Here is a 20702-nt window from a genome sequence, read left to right on the forward strand (position 1 = left end):
AAGGGTTAGAAAAGAGAAGATTAAAAGAGAGACCGAAAAAAAGGTACGATGGAAACGATATCGAGTCCAGACTTTTTGCAACGGTCTAATTATGATTTATATCTGTTCGTTTTCTTGTTATAATGCGTACGTATCTGATTAGTTTTCGTAAATTACGTCGTTCCACATTTTCTTCGTGGAAATGATTGATGAATTCTAGCCGATTAACATTCCAGCTTGACACCAGTTACTCATTAGCTGGCAAGATTGTACCGCGCTGCATTAAAAATACTGCGGTTCAACCGTTTTATTAGTTGCAAATCGTCCGCGTTTAGTCCATTCATACATTCTCTTCCTATTAAGTAATTCTTGAAAGGACGTCTCGTTGTTTACCATCGCGCACTTGATGAAACAACGTTGCCCACATCGCGTACCTTTAATAAGAGAAAAAAGGCTTGTATTTTTTTTTATAATGGCTCTTTCTAGAATCTATTTCTCAAAACCGATTGGTTTCGGTAATTTATTGCTTTTAATGACAACGGGAAGGAGTTTAATTGAATATCCAGTGGATTAAGTTGATCGCAATAAATCTTAAGGCTAATGTTGCAGTCACCTTTTGTTTGTTCGTAGCAAATCATTGATCACTGTCAGCACTACAATCTTTCTATACACTATTGTATTTAGATTGTTTATCTTGACAAAAAGCTCAATCTTCTGAATGCTACACTAAATACCCTTAACCATGATCACGTACAACACTAAACGAAGTGAAGTGAAAATAAAATAAAACATTACTTTCGTCTTTCCTTAATTTGGATCTGTCAGTATTTCTTCAATTGTCAACTTCATTTTATTACTGTTCCTTATTAATTTACTATTCCCATTGTCCATGAAGAAGAAAACGCTAAATGTGAACAATGTTATCAAGAATTACAAAATAAATATCTACAATGGTAATATTTCTATGAGTGTTAAAAGGCAGAGGAAACAAGTTAGGAGAAGGATAGTACAAAGAAAAAATTGCAAGAAGTGCCAACTGCATCTGTAGGTCAATTTCAAATAACAAAATGTACAGAAACGGTCGACTGCCATAAAATCGTGCAGACTGATGGCGCCTCGATAATAAAATCGTCACTTCCATCACTATGCAAACGTCCAAGAAACGTCGTTTCGTAGTGCAGTACGAAATCGCTTAGGCGTCGTCACGTCGAGTGGTTAACGGAGCAAACGAACGGGGTTAACTGAACAGAGAGTTGGCGCAAACAGCGCAACCCTCGTCGGATTCGTCGCTGGTGACTGATGGCACGTCCTCGATCACGATGGATCCTCCGACAGCTGGAAACGTCACCACACGCCGGTAGAAAGAGGCACTGAAGAGGGAGGAGTTATGCAGAGGCACGTTCGATACAAATCATGCTAATTCCGCATCAGTTGTCACTCTGATCAGAACTTGTCTGCCTGGAACGTCTAACTTATGGCTCAGGATGTTGGTATCTTTTGTGATTCACCGCTTTAGATATTTCCTTTTCTTTGTTGAACTCTTTAGTCCTTAAAAAAGTGAAGGTTTTCGCTTACGTGGATTAATTGACTTTGGTATGTGAATGTCGAAGATGAAGCTATTTTTGATGAGGATTTCGTATAGAGAAGTAATCTAATTTTTGTTATACGTATTTACAGATGGCCGAAAGATGATCTTAGTTGTGTTTTCAACAGAGTAACAGACTTTAGTGCAGATTCAAGTTAGCATAAACCTTTTGCGAGACAAGTACTTTACAGATATAATTAGAGTTCATGTAATAGAAGTTCGCTGATTCTTTCCACTACACGTCGCTCTTCGTTTCATACACACAAGTAAGATAAATGGATTCAATCAACAATAGTAGGTATAATTGAGCGCTAACTAAAATTTCATTCAAACAAATAGGGTTCATAGAAACAGAGGTTTACTATATTCTACCATTCTGCTATTCGATTCTTCGATCCTCAATCTTCTATACTATCTTATATCGTTGCAGAACAACCTAAAGACTGTACAATCTCGCACCCAATATAGTTATGCAAATCAAGCTTCCATCACGAAATGGATCTCGAAGGGGCGCACGATCTGTTCGGCGCTTCCAATCTCTTCCCTCGTCGCGGAGACATCGCTTAATAAATATAAAGCAGCACGTTGCCCGGAGGTGGTCCACTATCCTGTCGCATCTCACAACTGGTCCCTCGCTAGTCTTCCTCTTAATTATTCCCCGTAATTCTTAATTATTATGCACGAAGCCGCGTACGAGTGTCGAGCAAGGACTGGTCTTCTAGACCATCAGGTCTTCAAGACTATCAGTTCGGACCGGATGTACTGATATCTCGTATTTTCAGGTGGACAGATAGTCATCAATTTAAGGTTAGGATCAAGACTATATAATGAACGTAAGGTCTGGCGGAGACGTGGAACTGTGGTGGCGCACGTTCGGCGGCCACAACAAGCATCGCTGGAAGAAACGAAAGAAGGAAGGTGGTGGCCGTGGGCCCTTTGATGCGTTTGGCCTTCGGAACTCTGCGTGGATCTACGTGGATCGGACGTGGACAGAAAGAGGTCGGCATAGATCTGATGCGATGAGCGCCGCTGCACTATAATATTAATGATGACTGGCTTGCCCCCTTAGAGGAGCCTATCTATTTCGTTCTGTCCCGGACTGTCTTGTTCTACTGGGATGCAATTTCTCGATAATTCTTCGAGTCCTCCTGCGGCCAACTCGCTGATTCGCCGGCTCGTGCTCGTTAATATTAATAAGCTGCTTAATATTAATATTGATAAGTCTGTTAATAGCGATGGGTATCGGTGACGTGGATACCGTAAGGTTAATAGTAGTCTGCCATTTTTTCACGCATCTGATCGATTCAGAATGATTTCGTGTTACTTTACTCGACTACTGGGACTGGTTTCTGGAATCTATTTAATCAGAATGAAGTGGAGTGCATCGAATTGCGAATACAGGGTAAATAGATTCGTTTGAAGTTCGAGATTTGTAGAATTCTTCACTGGAATTTGGAGGATGCTTCGTAGGACAAATATGTTGCAGTGGAAGTTTGCAATGAAACGTTGCAGATTGGTGAAACGTCGTTGGTAGATACGTTTGCTAACGAATCTTTTCGGTCTGTTCGTTTGTACATTACTCACCTTGCTTGTTGGATTTGTTTTTGCAGCAACGGAATATTTGCTGAAACTCCGTAAGAATAATGTCATCGAGTGTTTCACGATCGTGCACAACGATTAATGATTGTCCAGAGAGAACCACTTAGGAAATTCGCTAGATTCCTGACGAGTGCATAAATATTTAATGCGTTCGCTACATGCTGCCGTGCATCTCATGAAATTCCGCTGATTTATGAACAATTATTTGTCTTGCGTCGTTGATCGCAGTCTCAATTACGATCTTCTTCTTCTTCGTTTCTGTCTTCGTGAAATAAATCGTGCAACATTAAAGTAATGTTCAAAAAGCTTCATGGAAGAAAAGCTTGGAAAAAAATTCATTTCATGCGAAATAAGTAGTTTGAAATATGAGAACGAAGAAATGGAGAAAAAGTAAACGCTGGAAACGAGCGAATAAACGTAAACACGTGAAGTTCTAGGAAGAGAAGAATCCTCAGCAGCGAGTTTCATTCTCTTCTTCTGTAAAATCCATCAACTCGAGGTCAGAAAAATCTACGGAAATATAATTAATTGTGGGTTCTAAGCGAGCCGAAAAAAAGGAGAAAAAATGAAATAGCCAAGATGGTTCCAGCGTCTTACGTGACCATTTCTAGCCAGCTGAACCAAGAGGACGCCCAGCCCACTGGCTTAGAAGCGTACCGTTGGTAAGCCACGGTGGAAGATAATTAGCGATCCTTCGAACGGAGGATTTCGTGTAAAATGGCGTCGAACACAGCCCAATGCCGATTTACCTGAAATCTTCTCCAAAAGTTACAAAAAACTTAAATTACATCGCCTCATCGAATTTACTTAATCTAGAAAACTTTTAATAGAACATTGTCCGGTTTCTTTTAAGTAGAAATATTTAAACGACTAAGCAGCTTCGACTTTCTTCGTCGTGCCTAGCATTTGCATTTCCTGCACAATTTTCCTAGCAAACTAGTCCGTATGCATTTAAAATTTGCTATAGGAAACTTGTAATAGAACATTGTCCAATTTCTTTTAATTAGAAATATTTAAACAATTAAGCAGCTTCGACTTTCTTCATGACGTGTAGTATTTGCACTTCCTGCACAACTTTTTCTTCAATTTTCCTAGCAAACTAGTTCGTACGCATTTGAAATCTGCTTTGGAAAACTTGTAATGGAACATTGTCCAATTTCTTTTAATTAGAAATATTTAAACAATTAAGCAGCTTTGACTTTCTTCATGACATGTAGCATTTGCATTTCTGCACAACTTTTTCTTCAATTTTCCTAGCAAACTAGTTCGTACGCATTTGAAATCTGCTTTGGAAAACTTGTAATGGAACATTGTCCAATTTCTTTTGAGTAGAAATATTTAAACGACTAAGCAGCTTCGACTTTCTTCGTCGTGCCTAGCATTTGCATTTCCTGCACAATTTTCCTAGCAAACTAGTTCGTACGCATTTGAAATCTGCTTTGGAAAACTTGTAATGGAACATTGTCCAATTTCTTTTGAGTAGAAATATTTAAACAATTAAGCAGCTTCGACTTTCTTCATGACGCGTAGCACTTGCACTTCCTGCACAACTTTTTCTTCAATTTTCCTAGCAAACTAGTTTGTATGCATTTGAAATCTGCTTTGGAAAACTTGTAATGGAACATTGTCCAATTTCTTTTGAGTAGAAACATTTAAACAATTAAGCAGCTTCGACTATCTTCATGACGCGTAGCACTTGCACTTCCTGCACAACTTTTTCTTCAATTTCCTCATTTCTTCAATTTCTTCAATTTTCCTAGCAAACTAGTTGCATTTGAAATTTGCCTTAGAAAACTTTTGATAGAAGTTTGTCCGATTTCTTTGAAGTAAAGCCAATTTTAAATATATTCGAACCAGTTTGCTAGGGAAATTGAAGAAAAAGTTGTGCAGGAAATGCAAATGCAACGCGTGACGAAGGAAGTCGAAGCTGGTTAGTCGTTTATTTATCGTTTCAGGATTTTGCAAGACAGGAGAGAGATAGAAATGGCCGTGGGCTGCGAGGCAGTCAGCAAAGCGTATCCAGCGGGAAAAAATGGCCGTGGCCCTGACCACCTGCTGCCACTTTGATACCGCCGCTAGAATCTCATTTAGCCGTGTAATTCCGACGTTCATTGACGATGGATCGTCTCTCCTCTGCGGCATTGTAGGTGTACTGAAACACTTCGTACCTTCTAATATATGATCGATCAAGAAGACCGAGCGGAACATCATGCGCGTACAGCGTTACCAGAATCCATCGCGCGTGAACCAGTCGTGTTTCGCCCGGGAAAAAAATGCTTTCGCTCGATTTCCAACAGCCTCATCGTTCTAGAGGACCGACAGTCACTCGCATCTTGAACTGTGCCGTAAACTGAACTTCGTAGAGGCAATAAATTTGATCCAAGTATTCTTGGTGTCTTCCTACTGCGTGCGTTAGCGTCTGGAATATCTGGAGGAGATATTGGTGCAGGTTTTATGAACAGTTTCTCAGCAAAATTGCCACGTAGATTTGTCAATTAAAATTAAAGGAAGAACCGACACAGTTCAAGCGTTATATTGTAACAAGACTGTAACGAATAATTAAAAGACAAGGCGATAGAATCGCTAAAGGACAAACATAGTTTTATGGCCGTAAGTCTGCGGACATGGCACCCGATTTCCGGCAATGAATAGCCGCTGATTGTTTGCGCCGCGTCACGGTTTTACAGTCGCGTTTAATTCAATTTGTGAGTGACTTACGATGTCTGTCATTAGTCATCGTGAGGCGTGTGCGCGCCCGCGCGCCTCGTAGCTCCTTCGTATACACCGTGCAAGGAGAAGAAGAAGAAGAAGAAGAAGAAGAAGAAGAAGAGGAGGAAGAGGCTGGAGAGTGAGTACAAGGTTTACACGGATCTCGTCCGTTCGCGGCGATTATCGGTCAAGAATGAGCCTCATCAGGTGAATCGGCTCGAAATGGTACCGACGTAACGCGATTAATACCCTGCCATTTCGTCCTGACGATCCTTCAGCGAGACACCAAATGTTGAAAGCATGGATCATGCTCGAAGGTATTTCCAAGGCCATGAAAACTATCTATACACGAAATTCCAAATTTTTCCAAAATTTACAAATACCAAATCCTTTGCAGGGATATTAGAAAATGGAAGAATAGAACGAAACGAGGAACTTGTGCACTCGATGGACTTTTTCACGCGTCCCAATCTACACATATTCGTGCTGCCTTCTTTCGACGCGTCGGCTCCGTTTATCCTTCGCTTCTTCTTCAATTCGACGCTGCGAAAGGGCTCCGTGCCGCCAATTGATTCGCGACACAATGTCGGATAACATTGGAGAATGCCGCTCATCAGGTGAATCGGCCGCAAATGGTAGCCAGCTAATAAGTGTTTATTATTCGACCGGTGTTCGTGCACGTGGTCGAGAGTGTACGTAAATACGGAAGAACGAGCCGCGGCCACAAAGAGGAGAGAGAAAGTTACTGTTACACACGCCGAGCTCGCCGTCCACGTTCAGCCGTCCGACGATGACCGAGCAAATTCGTCCTGAAGGTTCTACCCTCGAGCGGACGCCAGGTCGCGCCGTGAAGCACGGAACAGCCGCACCGGTGACGCTCCGTTGCCCGTTTTACCGAGTACGCCGTCCACTTCGACGATCCAATTTTCCTGCCAGCTGCGACTATATGCGTTCTGAAATCAGTATTCCGTGGTTAGGCGATTTCAGTCGACGTTTACAGAGGGAGTATCTCAGAGGAGACTGAAATAGTTGAATCGGCTGCAATTTGAGATTTATAATATAGCAGAGTTCTGTTTATGTAGCGGGAGACACACATTTTGTGTGATAGAAATTACTCTTTCCATTGATTGTGCTTGTTTATGTGCATAGCAGGCTGGATGTAATTAACAGAATTCATTTAATTAGAACTCCAAATAAAACTTTGTTAGTCGAGGTTCTGTTAATTTCATTTGTTTTGTAATGGAAAGTAATAGAGTAGAATCTGATTTATCCGAATAATAAGGAAAGTTGTAGCAAGTTGATGAAAATCCAGTTGAACCGATGATACAGAACTTCTCTGTACTAACTCTGAGCCTATCGTTTTAGGAGGACCGTGTCATTTGTGTCGCTAATTTCTCACCAGGATTCTCAACTACACGGCATAATTATCATCAAAGAACATCCTTTCCTGTCATCTTTGCTGTTATTGTCTCAAGGACGCGTACAGAATAAAAAACTGCACAAAGTTGGAGATACGTTGACCAGGGCATGGAGCGTTATCCGTCGTGTGAACGAGAAGCAAACTGGACGCGAGAGGAAACATACGGAGGTGTTGATCGCGCGAAGTCGGACCGCGGAGAACAAGAGAGACGAAAGAAGAGGAAAAGAGCGGTGGCGGAGCACCGGCAGAAAGAAATAAAGAAGGAAGAAAAGAAATGAAAGGCTGTCAGAGCGGAGGCGAACGGTCGTGGGGAAGCGAGGCGAAATAGAGGGAGAGAAAGAGCTCTAGGAGGGTATTAGTTGGTCTGAAGGGTGGATGCGAAGAAAGAGAGTTCCCTCTTTCTTATATATTTTTTCTTATATTCTTCGGCGTTCCTTGGGAAAAGTTTGTTGTTTGAAGCAGCGCTGTGCCTCTCTCGCGATCATTAATCATGCCGAGTTTTGGTTTGACTAGCAGCACCGCCGGCATGGCTCTCCTTCTCCCTGTTTCTCTCTCCGTCTCTTTCTTCCCCACCCTTTCTCCGTTTCTCTTCGTGGTTCGTTGCTGTTACGTCGGATTCCTGCAGCAACGCCAACCTCGAAGCTTTGCAGGGGAAAGAAAGAGGGTAGCACAGACAGAGGTGGGGTGGTTTCGTTTCTACCCCTCTCGCTGATCCCCCAATCTTCTACCACCCTTGAAGGGCTGCTGTCCCCCCACATACGAAGATGCCGGCTATTCGGAAATATCATAGAGGGGTGCCACCGTAGAAAAGGAAACCCTTGTCCTCCGCCTCTTTCTCGGAACCCCTCAACCTCCCTTTCACCCCCGACACGGCGCGCATCGCCAACTAGGGCTGGCAACTTCTTTCTCCGCGTATCGTATGCCCCTTCGTAAAAGCCTTTTCTAGATACCAATAATAGATTCGGGAACTTTCTCCTCAACCGAGATGTCGCACTGTCCCCTTGTTCCCTTGTCATGGGTCAAACTTGGCTGATGGAAGTGCGAATCGTTTTCTTTTTTTCTTTTTACCTTTTTGTCATGCTCCCAGGGATTGCGACGTTCTTATTGCTGGTAGAATTTTTGGAATTTTTTATGGAGATTAGATTGATAAGATGTACATTTAGTATATGTTATGTAATAGTGATGGATAATAGTAATAATGATGAAAGTGTGAATCATTATTTTTCTTCCTTTTTATGATGCCTCCAGGGATTCTTATTGTTAGTAGAATTTTTGGAAGCTTTTATGGGGTCTAGATTGATAAAATGTACATTTAGTGTATGTTATGTAACAGGTAGGAATAATAGTGATAGATAATAGTAATATTGATGGAAGTGTGAATCGTTTTTTTTCCTTTTTGTGATGGTTCCAGGGATTCTTATTGCTAGTAGAATTTTTGGAAGCTTTTATGGGGTCTAAATTGATAAAATGTACATTTAGTGTATGTTATGTAACAGGTAGGAATAATAGTGATAGATAATAGTAATATTGATGGAAGTGTGAATCGTTTTTTTTCCTTTTTGTGATGGTTCCAGGGATTCTTATTGCTAGTAGAATTTTTGGAAGCTTTTATGAGGTCTAGATTGATAAGATGTACATTTAGTGTATGTTATGTAACAGGTAGGAACAATAGTGATGGAAGTGCGAATCGTTGTTTTTTGTTCTTTTTTGTGATACTTCCAGGGATTGCGACGTTCTTATTGCCAGTAGAATTTTTGGAAGATTTTATGGGCATTAGATTGATAAGATGTACATTTAGTGTATGTTACCTAATAGGTACGAATAATAGTGATAGATAATAGTAACAGTAATGAAAGTGTGAATTGTTCTCTTTTCCTTATTGTGATGCTTCCAGGGGTTGCGATGTTCTTATTGCTGGTAGAATTTTTGGAATTTTTTATGGAGATTAGATTGATAAGATGTACATTTAGTGTATGTTACCTAATAGGTAGGAATAATAGTGATAGATAATAGTAACAGTAATGAAAGTGTGAATTGTTCTTTTTTCCTTATTGTGATGCTTCCAGGGGTTGCGATGTTCTTATTGCTGGTAGAATTTTTGGAATTTTTTATGGAGATTAGATTGATAAGATGTACATTTAGTATATGTTACCTAATAAGTAGGAACAATAGTGATAAATAATAGTAATAGTGATGGAAGTGCAAATCGTTTTCTTTTTTCCTTTTTGTGATGCTTCCAGGGATTCTTATTGCTAGTAGAATTTTTGGAAGCTTTTATGGGGTCTAGATTGATAAGATGTACATTTAGTGTATGTTACCTAATAGGTAGGAATAATAGTGATGGATAATAGTAACAGTAATGAAAGTGTGAATTGTTCTCTTTTCCTTATTGTGATGCTTCCAGGGATTGCGATGTTCTTATTGCTGGTAGAATTTTTGGAATTTTTTACGGGGATTAGATTGATAAAATGTACATGTAATGTATGTTACGTAATAGCTAGGAATAATAGTAAGATGATAAGAATTACTGTTAATATTTCATGCTTAATCAAGTAGGTATATTTCGCCGTGTTTTATATCGGTTTAATGCGACGACTATGATCTGAAGGTGTAATGGAAGTGTAAAGTGAGTCACGTAAGATTACAAAGCGTGATATTTTACAAGCTATTAACGTTGTAGGAAATAGTACAAGATGGTGTACGCTTGATACAACAACAAATGAATAATGCATTTTCAGGATCTCGTTCGCGATCCTGACCTTTGGTGTAATAAGTGTCAGGTTTATTATTTTTTAACGAAGAGACATGTAATTCAGCGACGTTTAATTCAGGGAAACATCGAAATTTATCTTTAGAAGAAATATAATTTACATCTGGGAAACTTAATTTAATAATTAACAAGCTTTCTGAAAAAAAGAATCTACGAATAAATTACATTGTAAGTCCCACTTTTTGAGAAACTGAATATTCCTTGAATTAATTTAAATATCTCTTACTCTTTTCTTTATTAACAAAATAATTAAAAATTTGATAATCAACTTAGCTTACTAAAAAGTACTTTGTATATGCCCATTTTCTATAAAATTCTTGTTACAAAATATTCATATTCATTGAAAGAAACTAAAATAACGATAATTCGACTTCCAGGTGACCAGTTAAAAATTAGAAAGAAAAGGATCTCCTTGGAAAAGATCGAACACGAGACTCACCAGCAAGGTCTTTGCTGACAAAAGAGACGAGATTTCTGAGACAACAGAGTCTCATTGGTCTATTTGAAAGCACGTTCGCGCAACTCAGTCGGGTTCAGCAGAGGCGAAGCCATACCTGTGGATCGGTGCCTCGAAAGTTAAGGGTCCCGGTGCAGTTGATTAACGATGTGAGCGTCCAGGTCGAGGTGGGTGGCGCATGCCTTTGTGACAGCACGACCGCTCCTCCGCTCCTCGACATCGCCACTGTTGCTATCACGGATTATTATAACTCGTACGTTTCATCTGGTACTTCGATCGACCGATCGCTAGATATCGATGAGGTCCCCGGTTATCGTCACGTTTTTTGTCCATGCGTTAGGATAAAATCAGAACTATTGTACGATCTTTGAAACTGTTGCGAGCGATCTTCATCGAGCTTCATCTTTCAGACCTCGTGAAACGTTGATACAATTTGTAAAACGAGTTCACAGTGCACAGATTGATGTGAAGTGCAATTTTTGAAGAAAATAACGCTTGTTCAGTCAGCTATAGTTTAATGTCTTAAAATTTGAGTTTGAACTTTACATGGAATAATTAGAGTTGTTGTATATTATGAGGTATATTTTGTTATATTGTATAGTTTAATATCTTAAAATTTGAGTTTAAACTTTACATGGAATAATTAGAGTTGTTGTATATTATGAGGTATATTTTGTTATATTGTACAGTTTAATATCTTAAAATTAGATTTTGAACTTTACATGGAATAATTAGAGTTGTTGTATATTATGAGATATATTTTGTTAGGTTTAATATAATAGGAAACGAATAAGAGAATATTATATATTTTAAATATTTAAGAAAAATGATCAAAAGTGAGGAAATGTCTTGGGGAAACATTGATACAATTTTTAAAACAAGTGCACAATGCACAGATTGATATGAAGTGTAATTTTTGAAGAAAGTAGCGTTGGTTGAGTCAGCTATAGTTTAATATCTTAAAATTCGATTTTGATCTTTACATGGAATAATTAAAGTTGTGGTATATTATGAGGTATATTTTGTTATATTGTATAGTTTAATATCTTAAAATTTGAGTTTGAACTTTACATGGAATAATTAGAGTTGTTGTATATTATGAGGTATATTTTGTTATATTGTATAGTTTAATATCTTAAAATTAGATTTTGAACTTTACATGGAATAATTAAAGTTGTGGTATATTATGAGATGTATTTTGTTAGGTTTAATATAATAGAGAACGAATGAGAGAATATTATATATTTTAGATATTTAAGAAAAATGATCAAAAGTGAGGAAATGCCTTGGGAAAACATTGATACAATTTGTAAAACAAGTACACAATGCACAGATTGATATGAAGTGTAATTTTTTAAAAAAGTAGCGTTGGTGGAGTCAGCTATAGTTTAATATCTTAAAATTAGATTTTGACCTTTACATGGAATAATTAGAGTTGTTGTATATTATGAGGTATATTTTGTTATATTGTATAGTTTAATATCTTAAAATTTGAGTTTAAACCTTACATGGAATAATTAGAGTTGTTGTATATTATGAAATATATTTTGTTAGGTTTAATATAATAGGACACGAATGAGAGAATATTATATATTTTAGATATTTAAGAAAAATGATCAAAAGTGAGGAAATGCCTTGGGAAAACATTGATACAATTTGTAAAACAAGTGCACAATGCACAGATTGATATGAAGTGTAATTTTTGAAGAAAGTAGCGTTGGTTGAGTCAGCTATAGTTTAATATCTTAAAATTAGATTTTGACCTTTACATGGAATAATTAGAGTTGTTGTATATTATGAGGTATATTTTGTTATATTGTATAGTTTAATATCTTAAAATTTGAGTTTAAACTTTACATGGAATAATTGGAGTTGTTGTATATTATGAGATATATTTTGTTAGGTTTAATATAATAGGAAACGAATGTGAGAATATTATATATTTTGGATATTTAAGAAAAATGATCAGAAGCGGGGAAATGTCTTGGGAAAACATTGATACAATTTGTAAAACGAGTTCACAGTGCACAGATTGATATGAAGTGTAATTTTTGAAGGAAGTAGCGTTAGTTGAGTCAGCTATAGTTAAATTAAAGTTAGCTGTAGTTAAATTATAGTTAAATTATCAAAAATATGGGAATGTCTTGGTAAAATATTAACAACTAGTAGTGTCATATAATATACAATAAGTTTAATAAATTAATTATAATTTATTTTATTCTGTTTTTAATTCATTTTAATTTTACAATATATAATAAGATTATTCTGTGCAAATATCAAGGTAGAACTTCAAGATACTAAAGCTCAATCGACTGAAATAATTTTGCCAATGTGGGTTCCGTTTTAAGAATTCATTGCAGCAAATCCAATTTTGAACAAATATGTTTCTTAGTTTGAAATTTGATGGAACTCCACGTTATAGATCAGACGATTTTCACTTTGTATCGCTTTTACATACAACTTCGAGAAAATTGTGGCCTCCGGTTTCAGATTAATTTTCAGCCAAGGCTCAAGTTTACTTGGAACATTAATTTAAAAATTGGCTTTGAGCCATTTCGCAGGAAATTGCAATCCTGTCGTTGATTAAACTTCGAACGTAATATGTATTGGGCCTAGATTCCAAGTCCAATTTCGCACAATGACTTTTAGAAAAGGATCGTACGTGTGGAAGGACACGAGGTCATCAGGAAAATTATAGCTTAGACTCCATGTCGGGGAACATTGGAGTATGGCGGTGTTTGATATTAATCATAACGGTATGTTCTCAGAGCATGTTCGAATATTCAGTAACTCGTAACTGTAGTTGCATCAATGATGAATTGTACGTTTCCTACGTGTCCGATGCATTCGCGAAATGGCAACAAAGTAATTAAAAAAATTCACGAATTTTCCACACACGACTAAATCTAGTTTATTTATAATCGCGACTAATTATATAAAAGTATGTTAACAACTACGTTATTAAATAGCGAATTAAATCAAGAAAATTGTCGATTAATTTTTCGATAAGTAATTTCAAATAATTTCGTAAACGAGCAATACATCGAAAGAGATCGATGGAAAAAAGAAGGAGGATCCATTTTGCGAACCAAGGCAATTTTATATTATTGATGGATTTTTAATTATAGGAACATATTGATAACTGCAATTTTATTAAGTTGGATGAAGAAACTCATTGACTTATTCCTCACAAAGAAATTTCAAAGAATTCTCCAGAAGGGCAATGTATCAAGAAACATCAATAGAAGAAACCATTTTATGGAAAAATTAAGATTAAATTAAAAATTTAATTAAAAATTAAATAAGAAAATTTCTCGATTAATTTCCCAAAGAGGATTGTGTAAGGATTGTGTAAACGAGCAATGCATCGAAGAAGACCAATGGAAAAAGAAGGAGGATCCATTTTGCGAACCAAGACAAATTTATATTATTGATCAATTTTTAAATATAAGAACATACTGATAACTGCAATTTTATTAAGTTGCATGAAGAAACTCATTGACAAATTTATATTATTCATGAATTTTTAAATATAACAACATATTGATAACTGCAATTTTATTAAGTTGCATGAAGAAACACAAATTTATATTATTGATCAATTTTTAAATATAACAACATATTGATAACAGAAATTTTATTAAGTTGGATGAAGAAACTCATTGACTTATTCCTCACAAAGAAATTTCAAAGAATTCTCTAGAAGGGCAATGTATCAAGAAACATCAATAGAAGAAACCATTTTATGGAATGAGTCTACCTTCCAGATGAAGAAATTGAATATTATAAAATTAAATAAGAAAATTTCTCGATTAATTTCCCGAAGAGGATTGTGTAAGGATTGTGTAAACGAGCAATGCATCGAAGAAGACCGATGGAAAAAGAAGGACGATCCATTTTGCAAATCAAGACAAATTTATATTATTGATCAATTTTTAAATATAAGAACATATTGATAACTGCAATTTTATTAAGTTGAATGAAGAAACTCATTGACAAATTTATATTATTCATGAATTTTTAAATATAACAACATATTGATAACTGCAATTTTATTAAGTTGCATGAAGATATTCATTGATTTATTTCTCACGAAGAATTCTCTAAACGGTTAATGTATCAATAAACATCAATATAATGAGTCTACCTTCCAGATGAAGGAATTGAATATTATAAAATTAAATAAGAAAATTTCTCGATTAATTTGTCGAAGAGAAATCTGAAAGGATTCTGTAAACGAGCAATGCATCGAAGGAGACCATTGGAAAGAACAGAGGAAGGATCCATTTTGCGGAATGAATCGGGTCCAGCAACAACGGCGGCAGAGAGAGAAGAAGGAAGGCGGGTAAAAAGGATAAGGGTCGATCTGACGAGGGTATCTACCCTATATTGGCAGGCGTGGCTGCGGGTTGCAGGGTGCAAGAGGGCTTCGAGGGATCGCTGATTGGTTCTCTTCGAACGGAATCGACTGAAAGACAGAGAAGCAGAGAGAGAGACAAGCTTCGTAAAACAGGAAGAGAACGAGATGGATAGACAAAGCTCGTGAACATGGTTCGCGAAGCTGAGTTGTCGAAGGGGTCGAAATCGAATACGTCCTACAACAAGGATGAAGGCACGGTGAAACCCTTATTCACGTGGTCCCTTAATAAAATGCGCATTTATATGAGCCTCTTGCGTACCGTTATTGGCTCGAAATAGAATTTGCAACGAGGCTTAGTGGCTTAGCTGAAATGAGTTCTCTGATTAAATATGGGGTGGATTTAATATCAATATAAAAAAAACGTCGACTTATATCGAAAACATACTCTTTTAACCACTTTGACTGCTACGTGGGCCATATATGACCCACCACGGTTTCTCCTGTGATGCCACGATGGTCATTGGTGGCCGGAGCGCTTCAACTTCTTGCAATTGTAAAAATTGAATGAAAATTGACTGTTAGGGCATTTTCAATATAACCAATAAATAGAAGATACTTCGAAATAAAAAGTGCCCCATTGAACAATTAAACGTTTTTATTACAAAATCAATAAAAAGAAAATGAGGACAAATCTTGCATCTAACGGTGCACTGTGTTTGCATCCATAACTTTGAGGGGTAACCCACGAATATTATTATAAACACACCTAAGAAAATAATTGTGAATGCTGCTTTATGATCATATAATTGAGGTTAGAAGTGTGAACATACCTTACTGTTATATATAGAATGAACAAATATTGTTTATTAATACCTTCTACACGTTTCAACAATATATTCTGCACGTTTTGCTTGCGACGAAACAACGAATGCGAATGGTTTGTTGAAATAAACGAAGCCTTGTTATAATATGTTGCTATCGATTGTTACCAAGGCGCCACGGTGGTAACCTGTGACCACCAATGAGATAAACGGTCCATTGGGGAAGAATCTTGTCTTATATCATCAATTTATTATTATTTTGCCATTATATATTTTGAATAATAAAAATGCTCCCGTGGCGTCCTCGGTGAAACATGTGATTTCGGCGTGGCAGTAAGTGTCAACGCAAAAAAATTGAAATAATTGATAGTGTATGTTAATATACATTTTTAACAATTAATAATTTTTCATGATATTGTAAAATGAAGATCACGGGAGAGAAACATTTTGCCGCATGAGGGGGAGGGGGTGACTGTGGTTTCGTGGCTGAACCCTGCAGCCCTGTAGCTATGGCAAAGCCACGAATTCGAGGTACCAGCTGAAGAGATAAATATTATAAGCACATTTTCCTTGTTTACTTGATTTTGTTACTAATTTATGATAAAATTGGAAGATTTTGATGTGACGTATTTGAAAACAAAAATAATCTATTAGACCCAAAGATCTTTAATATTTGAACAATTATGACTAACAACATTTTTAAAGATTTGATAAAATATGTTTTTACCTCCAAAGCCAAATAAACAGACAATTTTTATAATATGGAACTGATTAGCAACGTATTGAATTTTAAAATTATTTGCATATAAAAAATAATAGGAAATTTCATTTATCACGTACATGCACAGTACTTAACAAATATAAAAATTAGAAATTCATTAATAATATAAATTCTGAGAAAATAAATAGCATTCAGAAAACATAATTTCTTTTTACTTTTTCTTATCTTTCCAGGTATTCGCTGGGCCCACGGAAATGGCCTCGTTTGATAACGTCGTTCTAGGGAGGACTCGGGACGACGAAGTTTCACGGACGATGGAGGGTGATTCGAGCGTTCCTGAGCTTCTCTGGATGGGTGATTGATTCGCTCTGAATGATTAAAGAACGCGGAAGAAGGGTGCTAGGAAGGGGGTATGGAATAATAGCGTTCGATAGACTCATCAAACTTTCTCAAGGAAACTTTAAAGAGTCCCGTCCAGCTTCGCAGGAAGAGTGGATGGATCATCGTGGTCGCTTTCGTTCACTGTCGATCTTGGAAACGATCCATTTTCGAAATTGCAGAAACTTTTCTTTTTCGTCAATTTCCTTAAATACTGTTCCTTCGAAAAACTTACATTTTTCGAGGAATTCTCATTCAGATTATATTCCTTCAACCATGTTTTTATGAATATAGTTAAAGGAATGAAACCATGTTTTTATTAATATAGTTAAAGGATTAAAACCATGTTGTTTTATGAATATAGTTAAAGGAATAAAACCATGCTTTTATAAATATAGTTAAAGGAATAGAGCCATGTTTTTATGAACATAGTTAAAGGAATAAAACCATGTTTTTATAAATATAGGTAAAGGAATAAAACCATGTTTTTATGAACATAGTTAAAGAAATAAAACCATGTTTTTATAAATATAGTTAAAGGAATAAAACCATGTTTTTATGAACATAGTTAAAGGAATAAAACCATGTTTTTATAAATATAGTTAAAGGATTAAAACCATGTTGTTTTATGAATATAGTTAAAGGAATAAAACCATGTTTTTATAAATATAGTTAAAGGAATAAAACCATGTTTTTATGAACATAGNTTAAAGGAATAAAACCATGTTTTTATGAATATAGTTAAAGGAATAAAACCATGTTGTTTTATATAGTTAAAAGAATAAAACAATGTTTTTATGAACATAGTTAAAGGAATAAAACCATGTTTTTATGAATATAGTTAAAGGAATAATACCATGTTGTTTTATGAATATAGTCAAAGGAATGAAACCATGTTTTTATGAATATAGTTAAAGGAATAAAACCATGTTTTTATAAATATAGTTAAAGGAATAAAACCATGTTTTTATGAACATAGTTAAAGGAATAAAACCATGTTGTTTTATATAGTTAAAAGAATAAAACAATGTTTTTATGAACATAGTTAAAGGAATAAAACCATGTTTTTATGAATATAGTTAAAGGAATAAAACCATGTTGTTTTATGAATATAGTCAAAGGAATGAAACCATGTTTTTATGAATATAGTTAAAGGAATAAAACCTGATTGAGAATTCCTCCTGATTGAGAAGGAGCAGAAATAAAAGAAAATGAACGAAAAATAAAAGATTCAAAGTTTCTGCAATTTGGAAAATGGATTGCTCCCAAGATAGACAGTGAACGAAAGCGACCACGATGACCTATTCAACAAAAATTCATGTTTTTATGAATATAAATTTATATAAAAATCCGCAGTTTACTAATTTTACTTTCAACTCTAAATTATTTTACATTCCAAGCGTACCGTTGCTTGGATTCTTCAAACGCAATCGGAGAGAGTTGGTGCAAGTAAGATTCGAAGAATAGATAAAGTTTAAAAGTGAAGAAGTCGGAAGATGAGAAAGCAAAGAAATGATGGTGAAAGGGTTGAGATAAGCAAATAGACTTTCCTTCTAGGCGTCAAAATTTGAATAATTTACAACTCCTAAATAATGACTATTGTAATCAACTGGAACGAAGCTTTTTTGCGGCATAATCAGTAACCAGCAATACTCCTAGAGAAATGACAGTAGCCATGGATTGTGGGACATGACAGGGCACTCGGTTTCCTTTGTCGTAGCCAAAGGGTTGCAACCTTTGATTTATTACTGTGCGAATCGAATTTTTTCACCCGGAGAAAAGTATTCGTATGAGCAAACATGCCGTGGGTGGTAAATTCTGCAGACGTTCGGAAACGAAAGGATAAAATGGGTCAAAGAAATTTCGACGTCTTCCGGACGATGCAACGATCTGCTCTCCAGACAGCAAGTTTCGAACTTCTTGATTCATTTGTCAGCTTTCTCGGTGTATAGATCCCAGCGGTGTTTTCTTACGTTCGAAGATTCGAAGAAAAATTACGTTTCACCGAACTTAGCGTCTGTTTTTGCAGCTCCGCGCATCAAGAAGATAAAATATATTCCTGTGGATAAAAATAATATTAAGAAGATAAAATGCATATCGTTAGCGACGTATCCGCTCGCCTACTTCGCTCATTGTCAACGCATACATATTGCTTGTCCGAAACGTTTCTTTCGTTTTATGAGGAAATAATAGACGCACAATGTTTTTTATATTATTTTGTCGAATTACGTACGATCGATTTTGTTCTGTTGAGATAAACATTTCACAGACTTGGTCCCACGTTTCTATGATGGTGCATTGTTGTAAAAAACACGCTTGCGAAGGAAAGACACTCTCCGGACAACCTGATATACGATGGGCTAACAATAATAGCAGTGTAAGACAAAATTTTTGCAATCTAAACTTTAATTTAGTACGTTTTCATGACTTAAAAATATAACGAGTTCTGATGAATGAAAAATATTAGTAAACTTACTCCACTGTAATACTTAGGCTAAATTAGAATAAAAATTGCATGAGACATCCTGTCTAGTGTGTTGAAAAGGTCAAATGTGGAATCGAATACTATGCAACTCGAATAGGTAGACGAATACTATGCAAAAATCGTATAAATTGTATTCCAAAAATTATCAACGGTAATACGTCGGAAAGAAAAAAAAAAAAAAAATCAAAAATTTCATCGTATCGTGCAGCTGCGATATCCAACTTGAATTATATTCGCGTGGCGTGGACTTCCGTTGCACGAGCGTGGTCTCTGTGGTAGATAAAGATCGTGCACCTACCGTGACCACGAAAGACGGAATGAAAGATAGCGGTACTGCTTACGGAGGGTTATTGTGCTTCATCGGTTACGGCTCATCAGCTGCTGCAACTTCTATCTTCGGTCGGAAAAGGATTGGAGGTCCCAAGGCGCCAACTTCGTCTTGTTCCGCCTTCGTCATGTTTCCCACCTTTTTTCACGTTGTTCATGCTGGACGTCCTATTCAGGTGCGGCTTCTGATTGCTGTAAATCTTCAAATTAACAATAAATACCGCAAATTGGATAGGCTTCAGGTCCTTGGTAGGCAAACAGAGAATCTATTGTCCCTGGAACCTCGTAAAAGTTGCTGGAGATCCTTCTTTGGTTTCTTCAAATCTTATTAAATGAATACTATTTTTACATCCGTTATGAGTAAAAGTAACTGTTGAAATGTTTATTTTAAAATACGCAGTATAAAGTAAGAGAAGATTATCTGATTCATTTTTTCATATGCAATATTTTCTTATTCTTTATAGACTAATGTACAATAATTTTGATTACTTTGTGCAAAGTTCATGATTGAATTCTGAGTTATTGAAGCTTAGCTGACTCAAGTGATATACCTTAGACTGGGATCACGCAGTTACAGAGGGTCCATACATTTATTAATTTCTTACTAAACGTATTCTATTATTCTTCACTGTTTCTTCAAATTTTATCAAATGCTCGAATACTGTTTTTACATTTATTATGAGCAAAAGTAGCTGCTAAAATGTTTATTTTATAATACGTACCATAAAGTAAGAGAAGGTTATGTTAAAAATGACAACGTGAGCTAGTGCTCGCCATCCATATGCAGATGCGTTAGTTACGAGAAAAATTAACTAGAAGATAGTTCTAGATACAATCGATAGATTTAATCGATAGGTTTAAGATGTTCTTTTGTTTTTATCCCTAGTCCATATAAGAATGTGCAATAAAGGTTTTTCTGGCTCAGAACGGCGTGATAGACTTATCCATAGAATATAATAATAGCTATTGTGATTCTACCTCTGAATAAAGACGTAACAACAGGTTATTTGATTCATTTTTTCATATGCAATATTTTCTTATTCTTTATACACTAAGTGTCTCCTGATGTGCAATGATTTCGATTATTTTGT

General features: G+C 36.1%; 1 long non-coding RNA gene across 1 annotated transcript; it reads right to left on the reverse strand.

Moving 5' to 3' along the window:
• Positions 1–17700: 17700 nt before the first annotated feature.
• Positions 17701–20380, reverse strand: LOC122577181. The gene is made up of 3 exons (XR_006320110.1): positions 20334–20380; positions 19626–19811; positions 17701–18858 (listed from the first exon to the last, which is right to left on the reverse strand). It is a non-coding gene; the product is annotated as an uncharacterized LOC122577181 (long non-coding RNA).
• Between the last annotated feature and the right edge of the window lie 322 nt (positions 20381–20702).

This window comes from Bombus pyrosoma, linkage group LG18, assembly GCF_014825855.1.
Source record: "Bombus pyrosoma isolate SC7728 linkage group LG18, ASM1482585v1, whole genome shotgun sequence".
Taxonomy (NCBI): domain Eukaryota; kingdom Metazoa; phylum Arthropoda; class Insecta; order Hymenoptera; family Apidae; genus Bombus; species Bombus pyrosoma.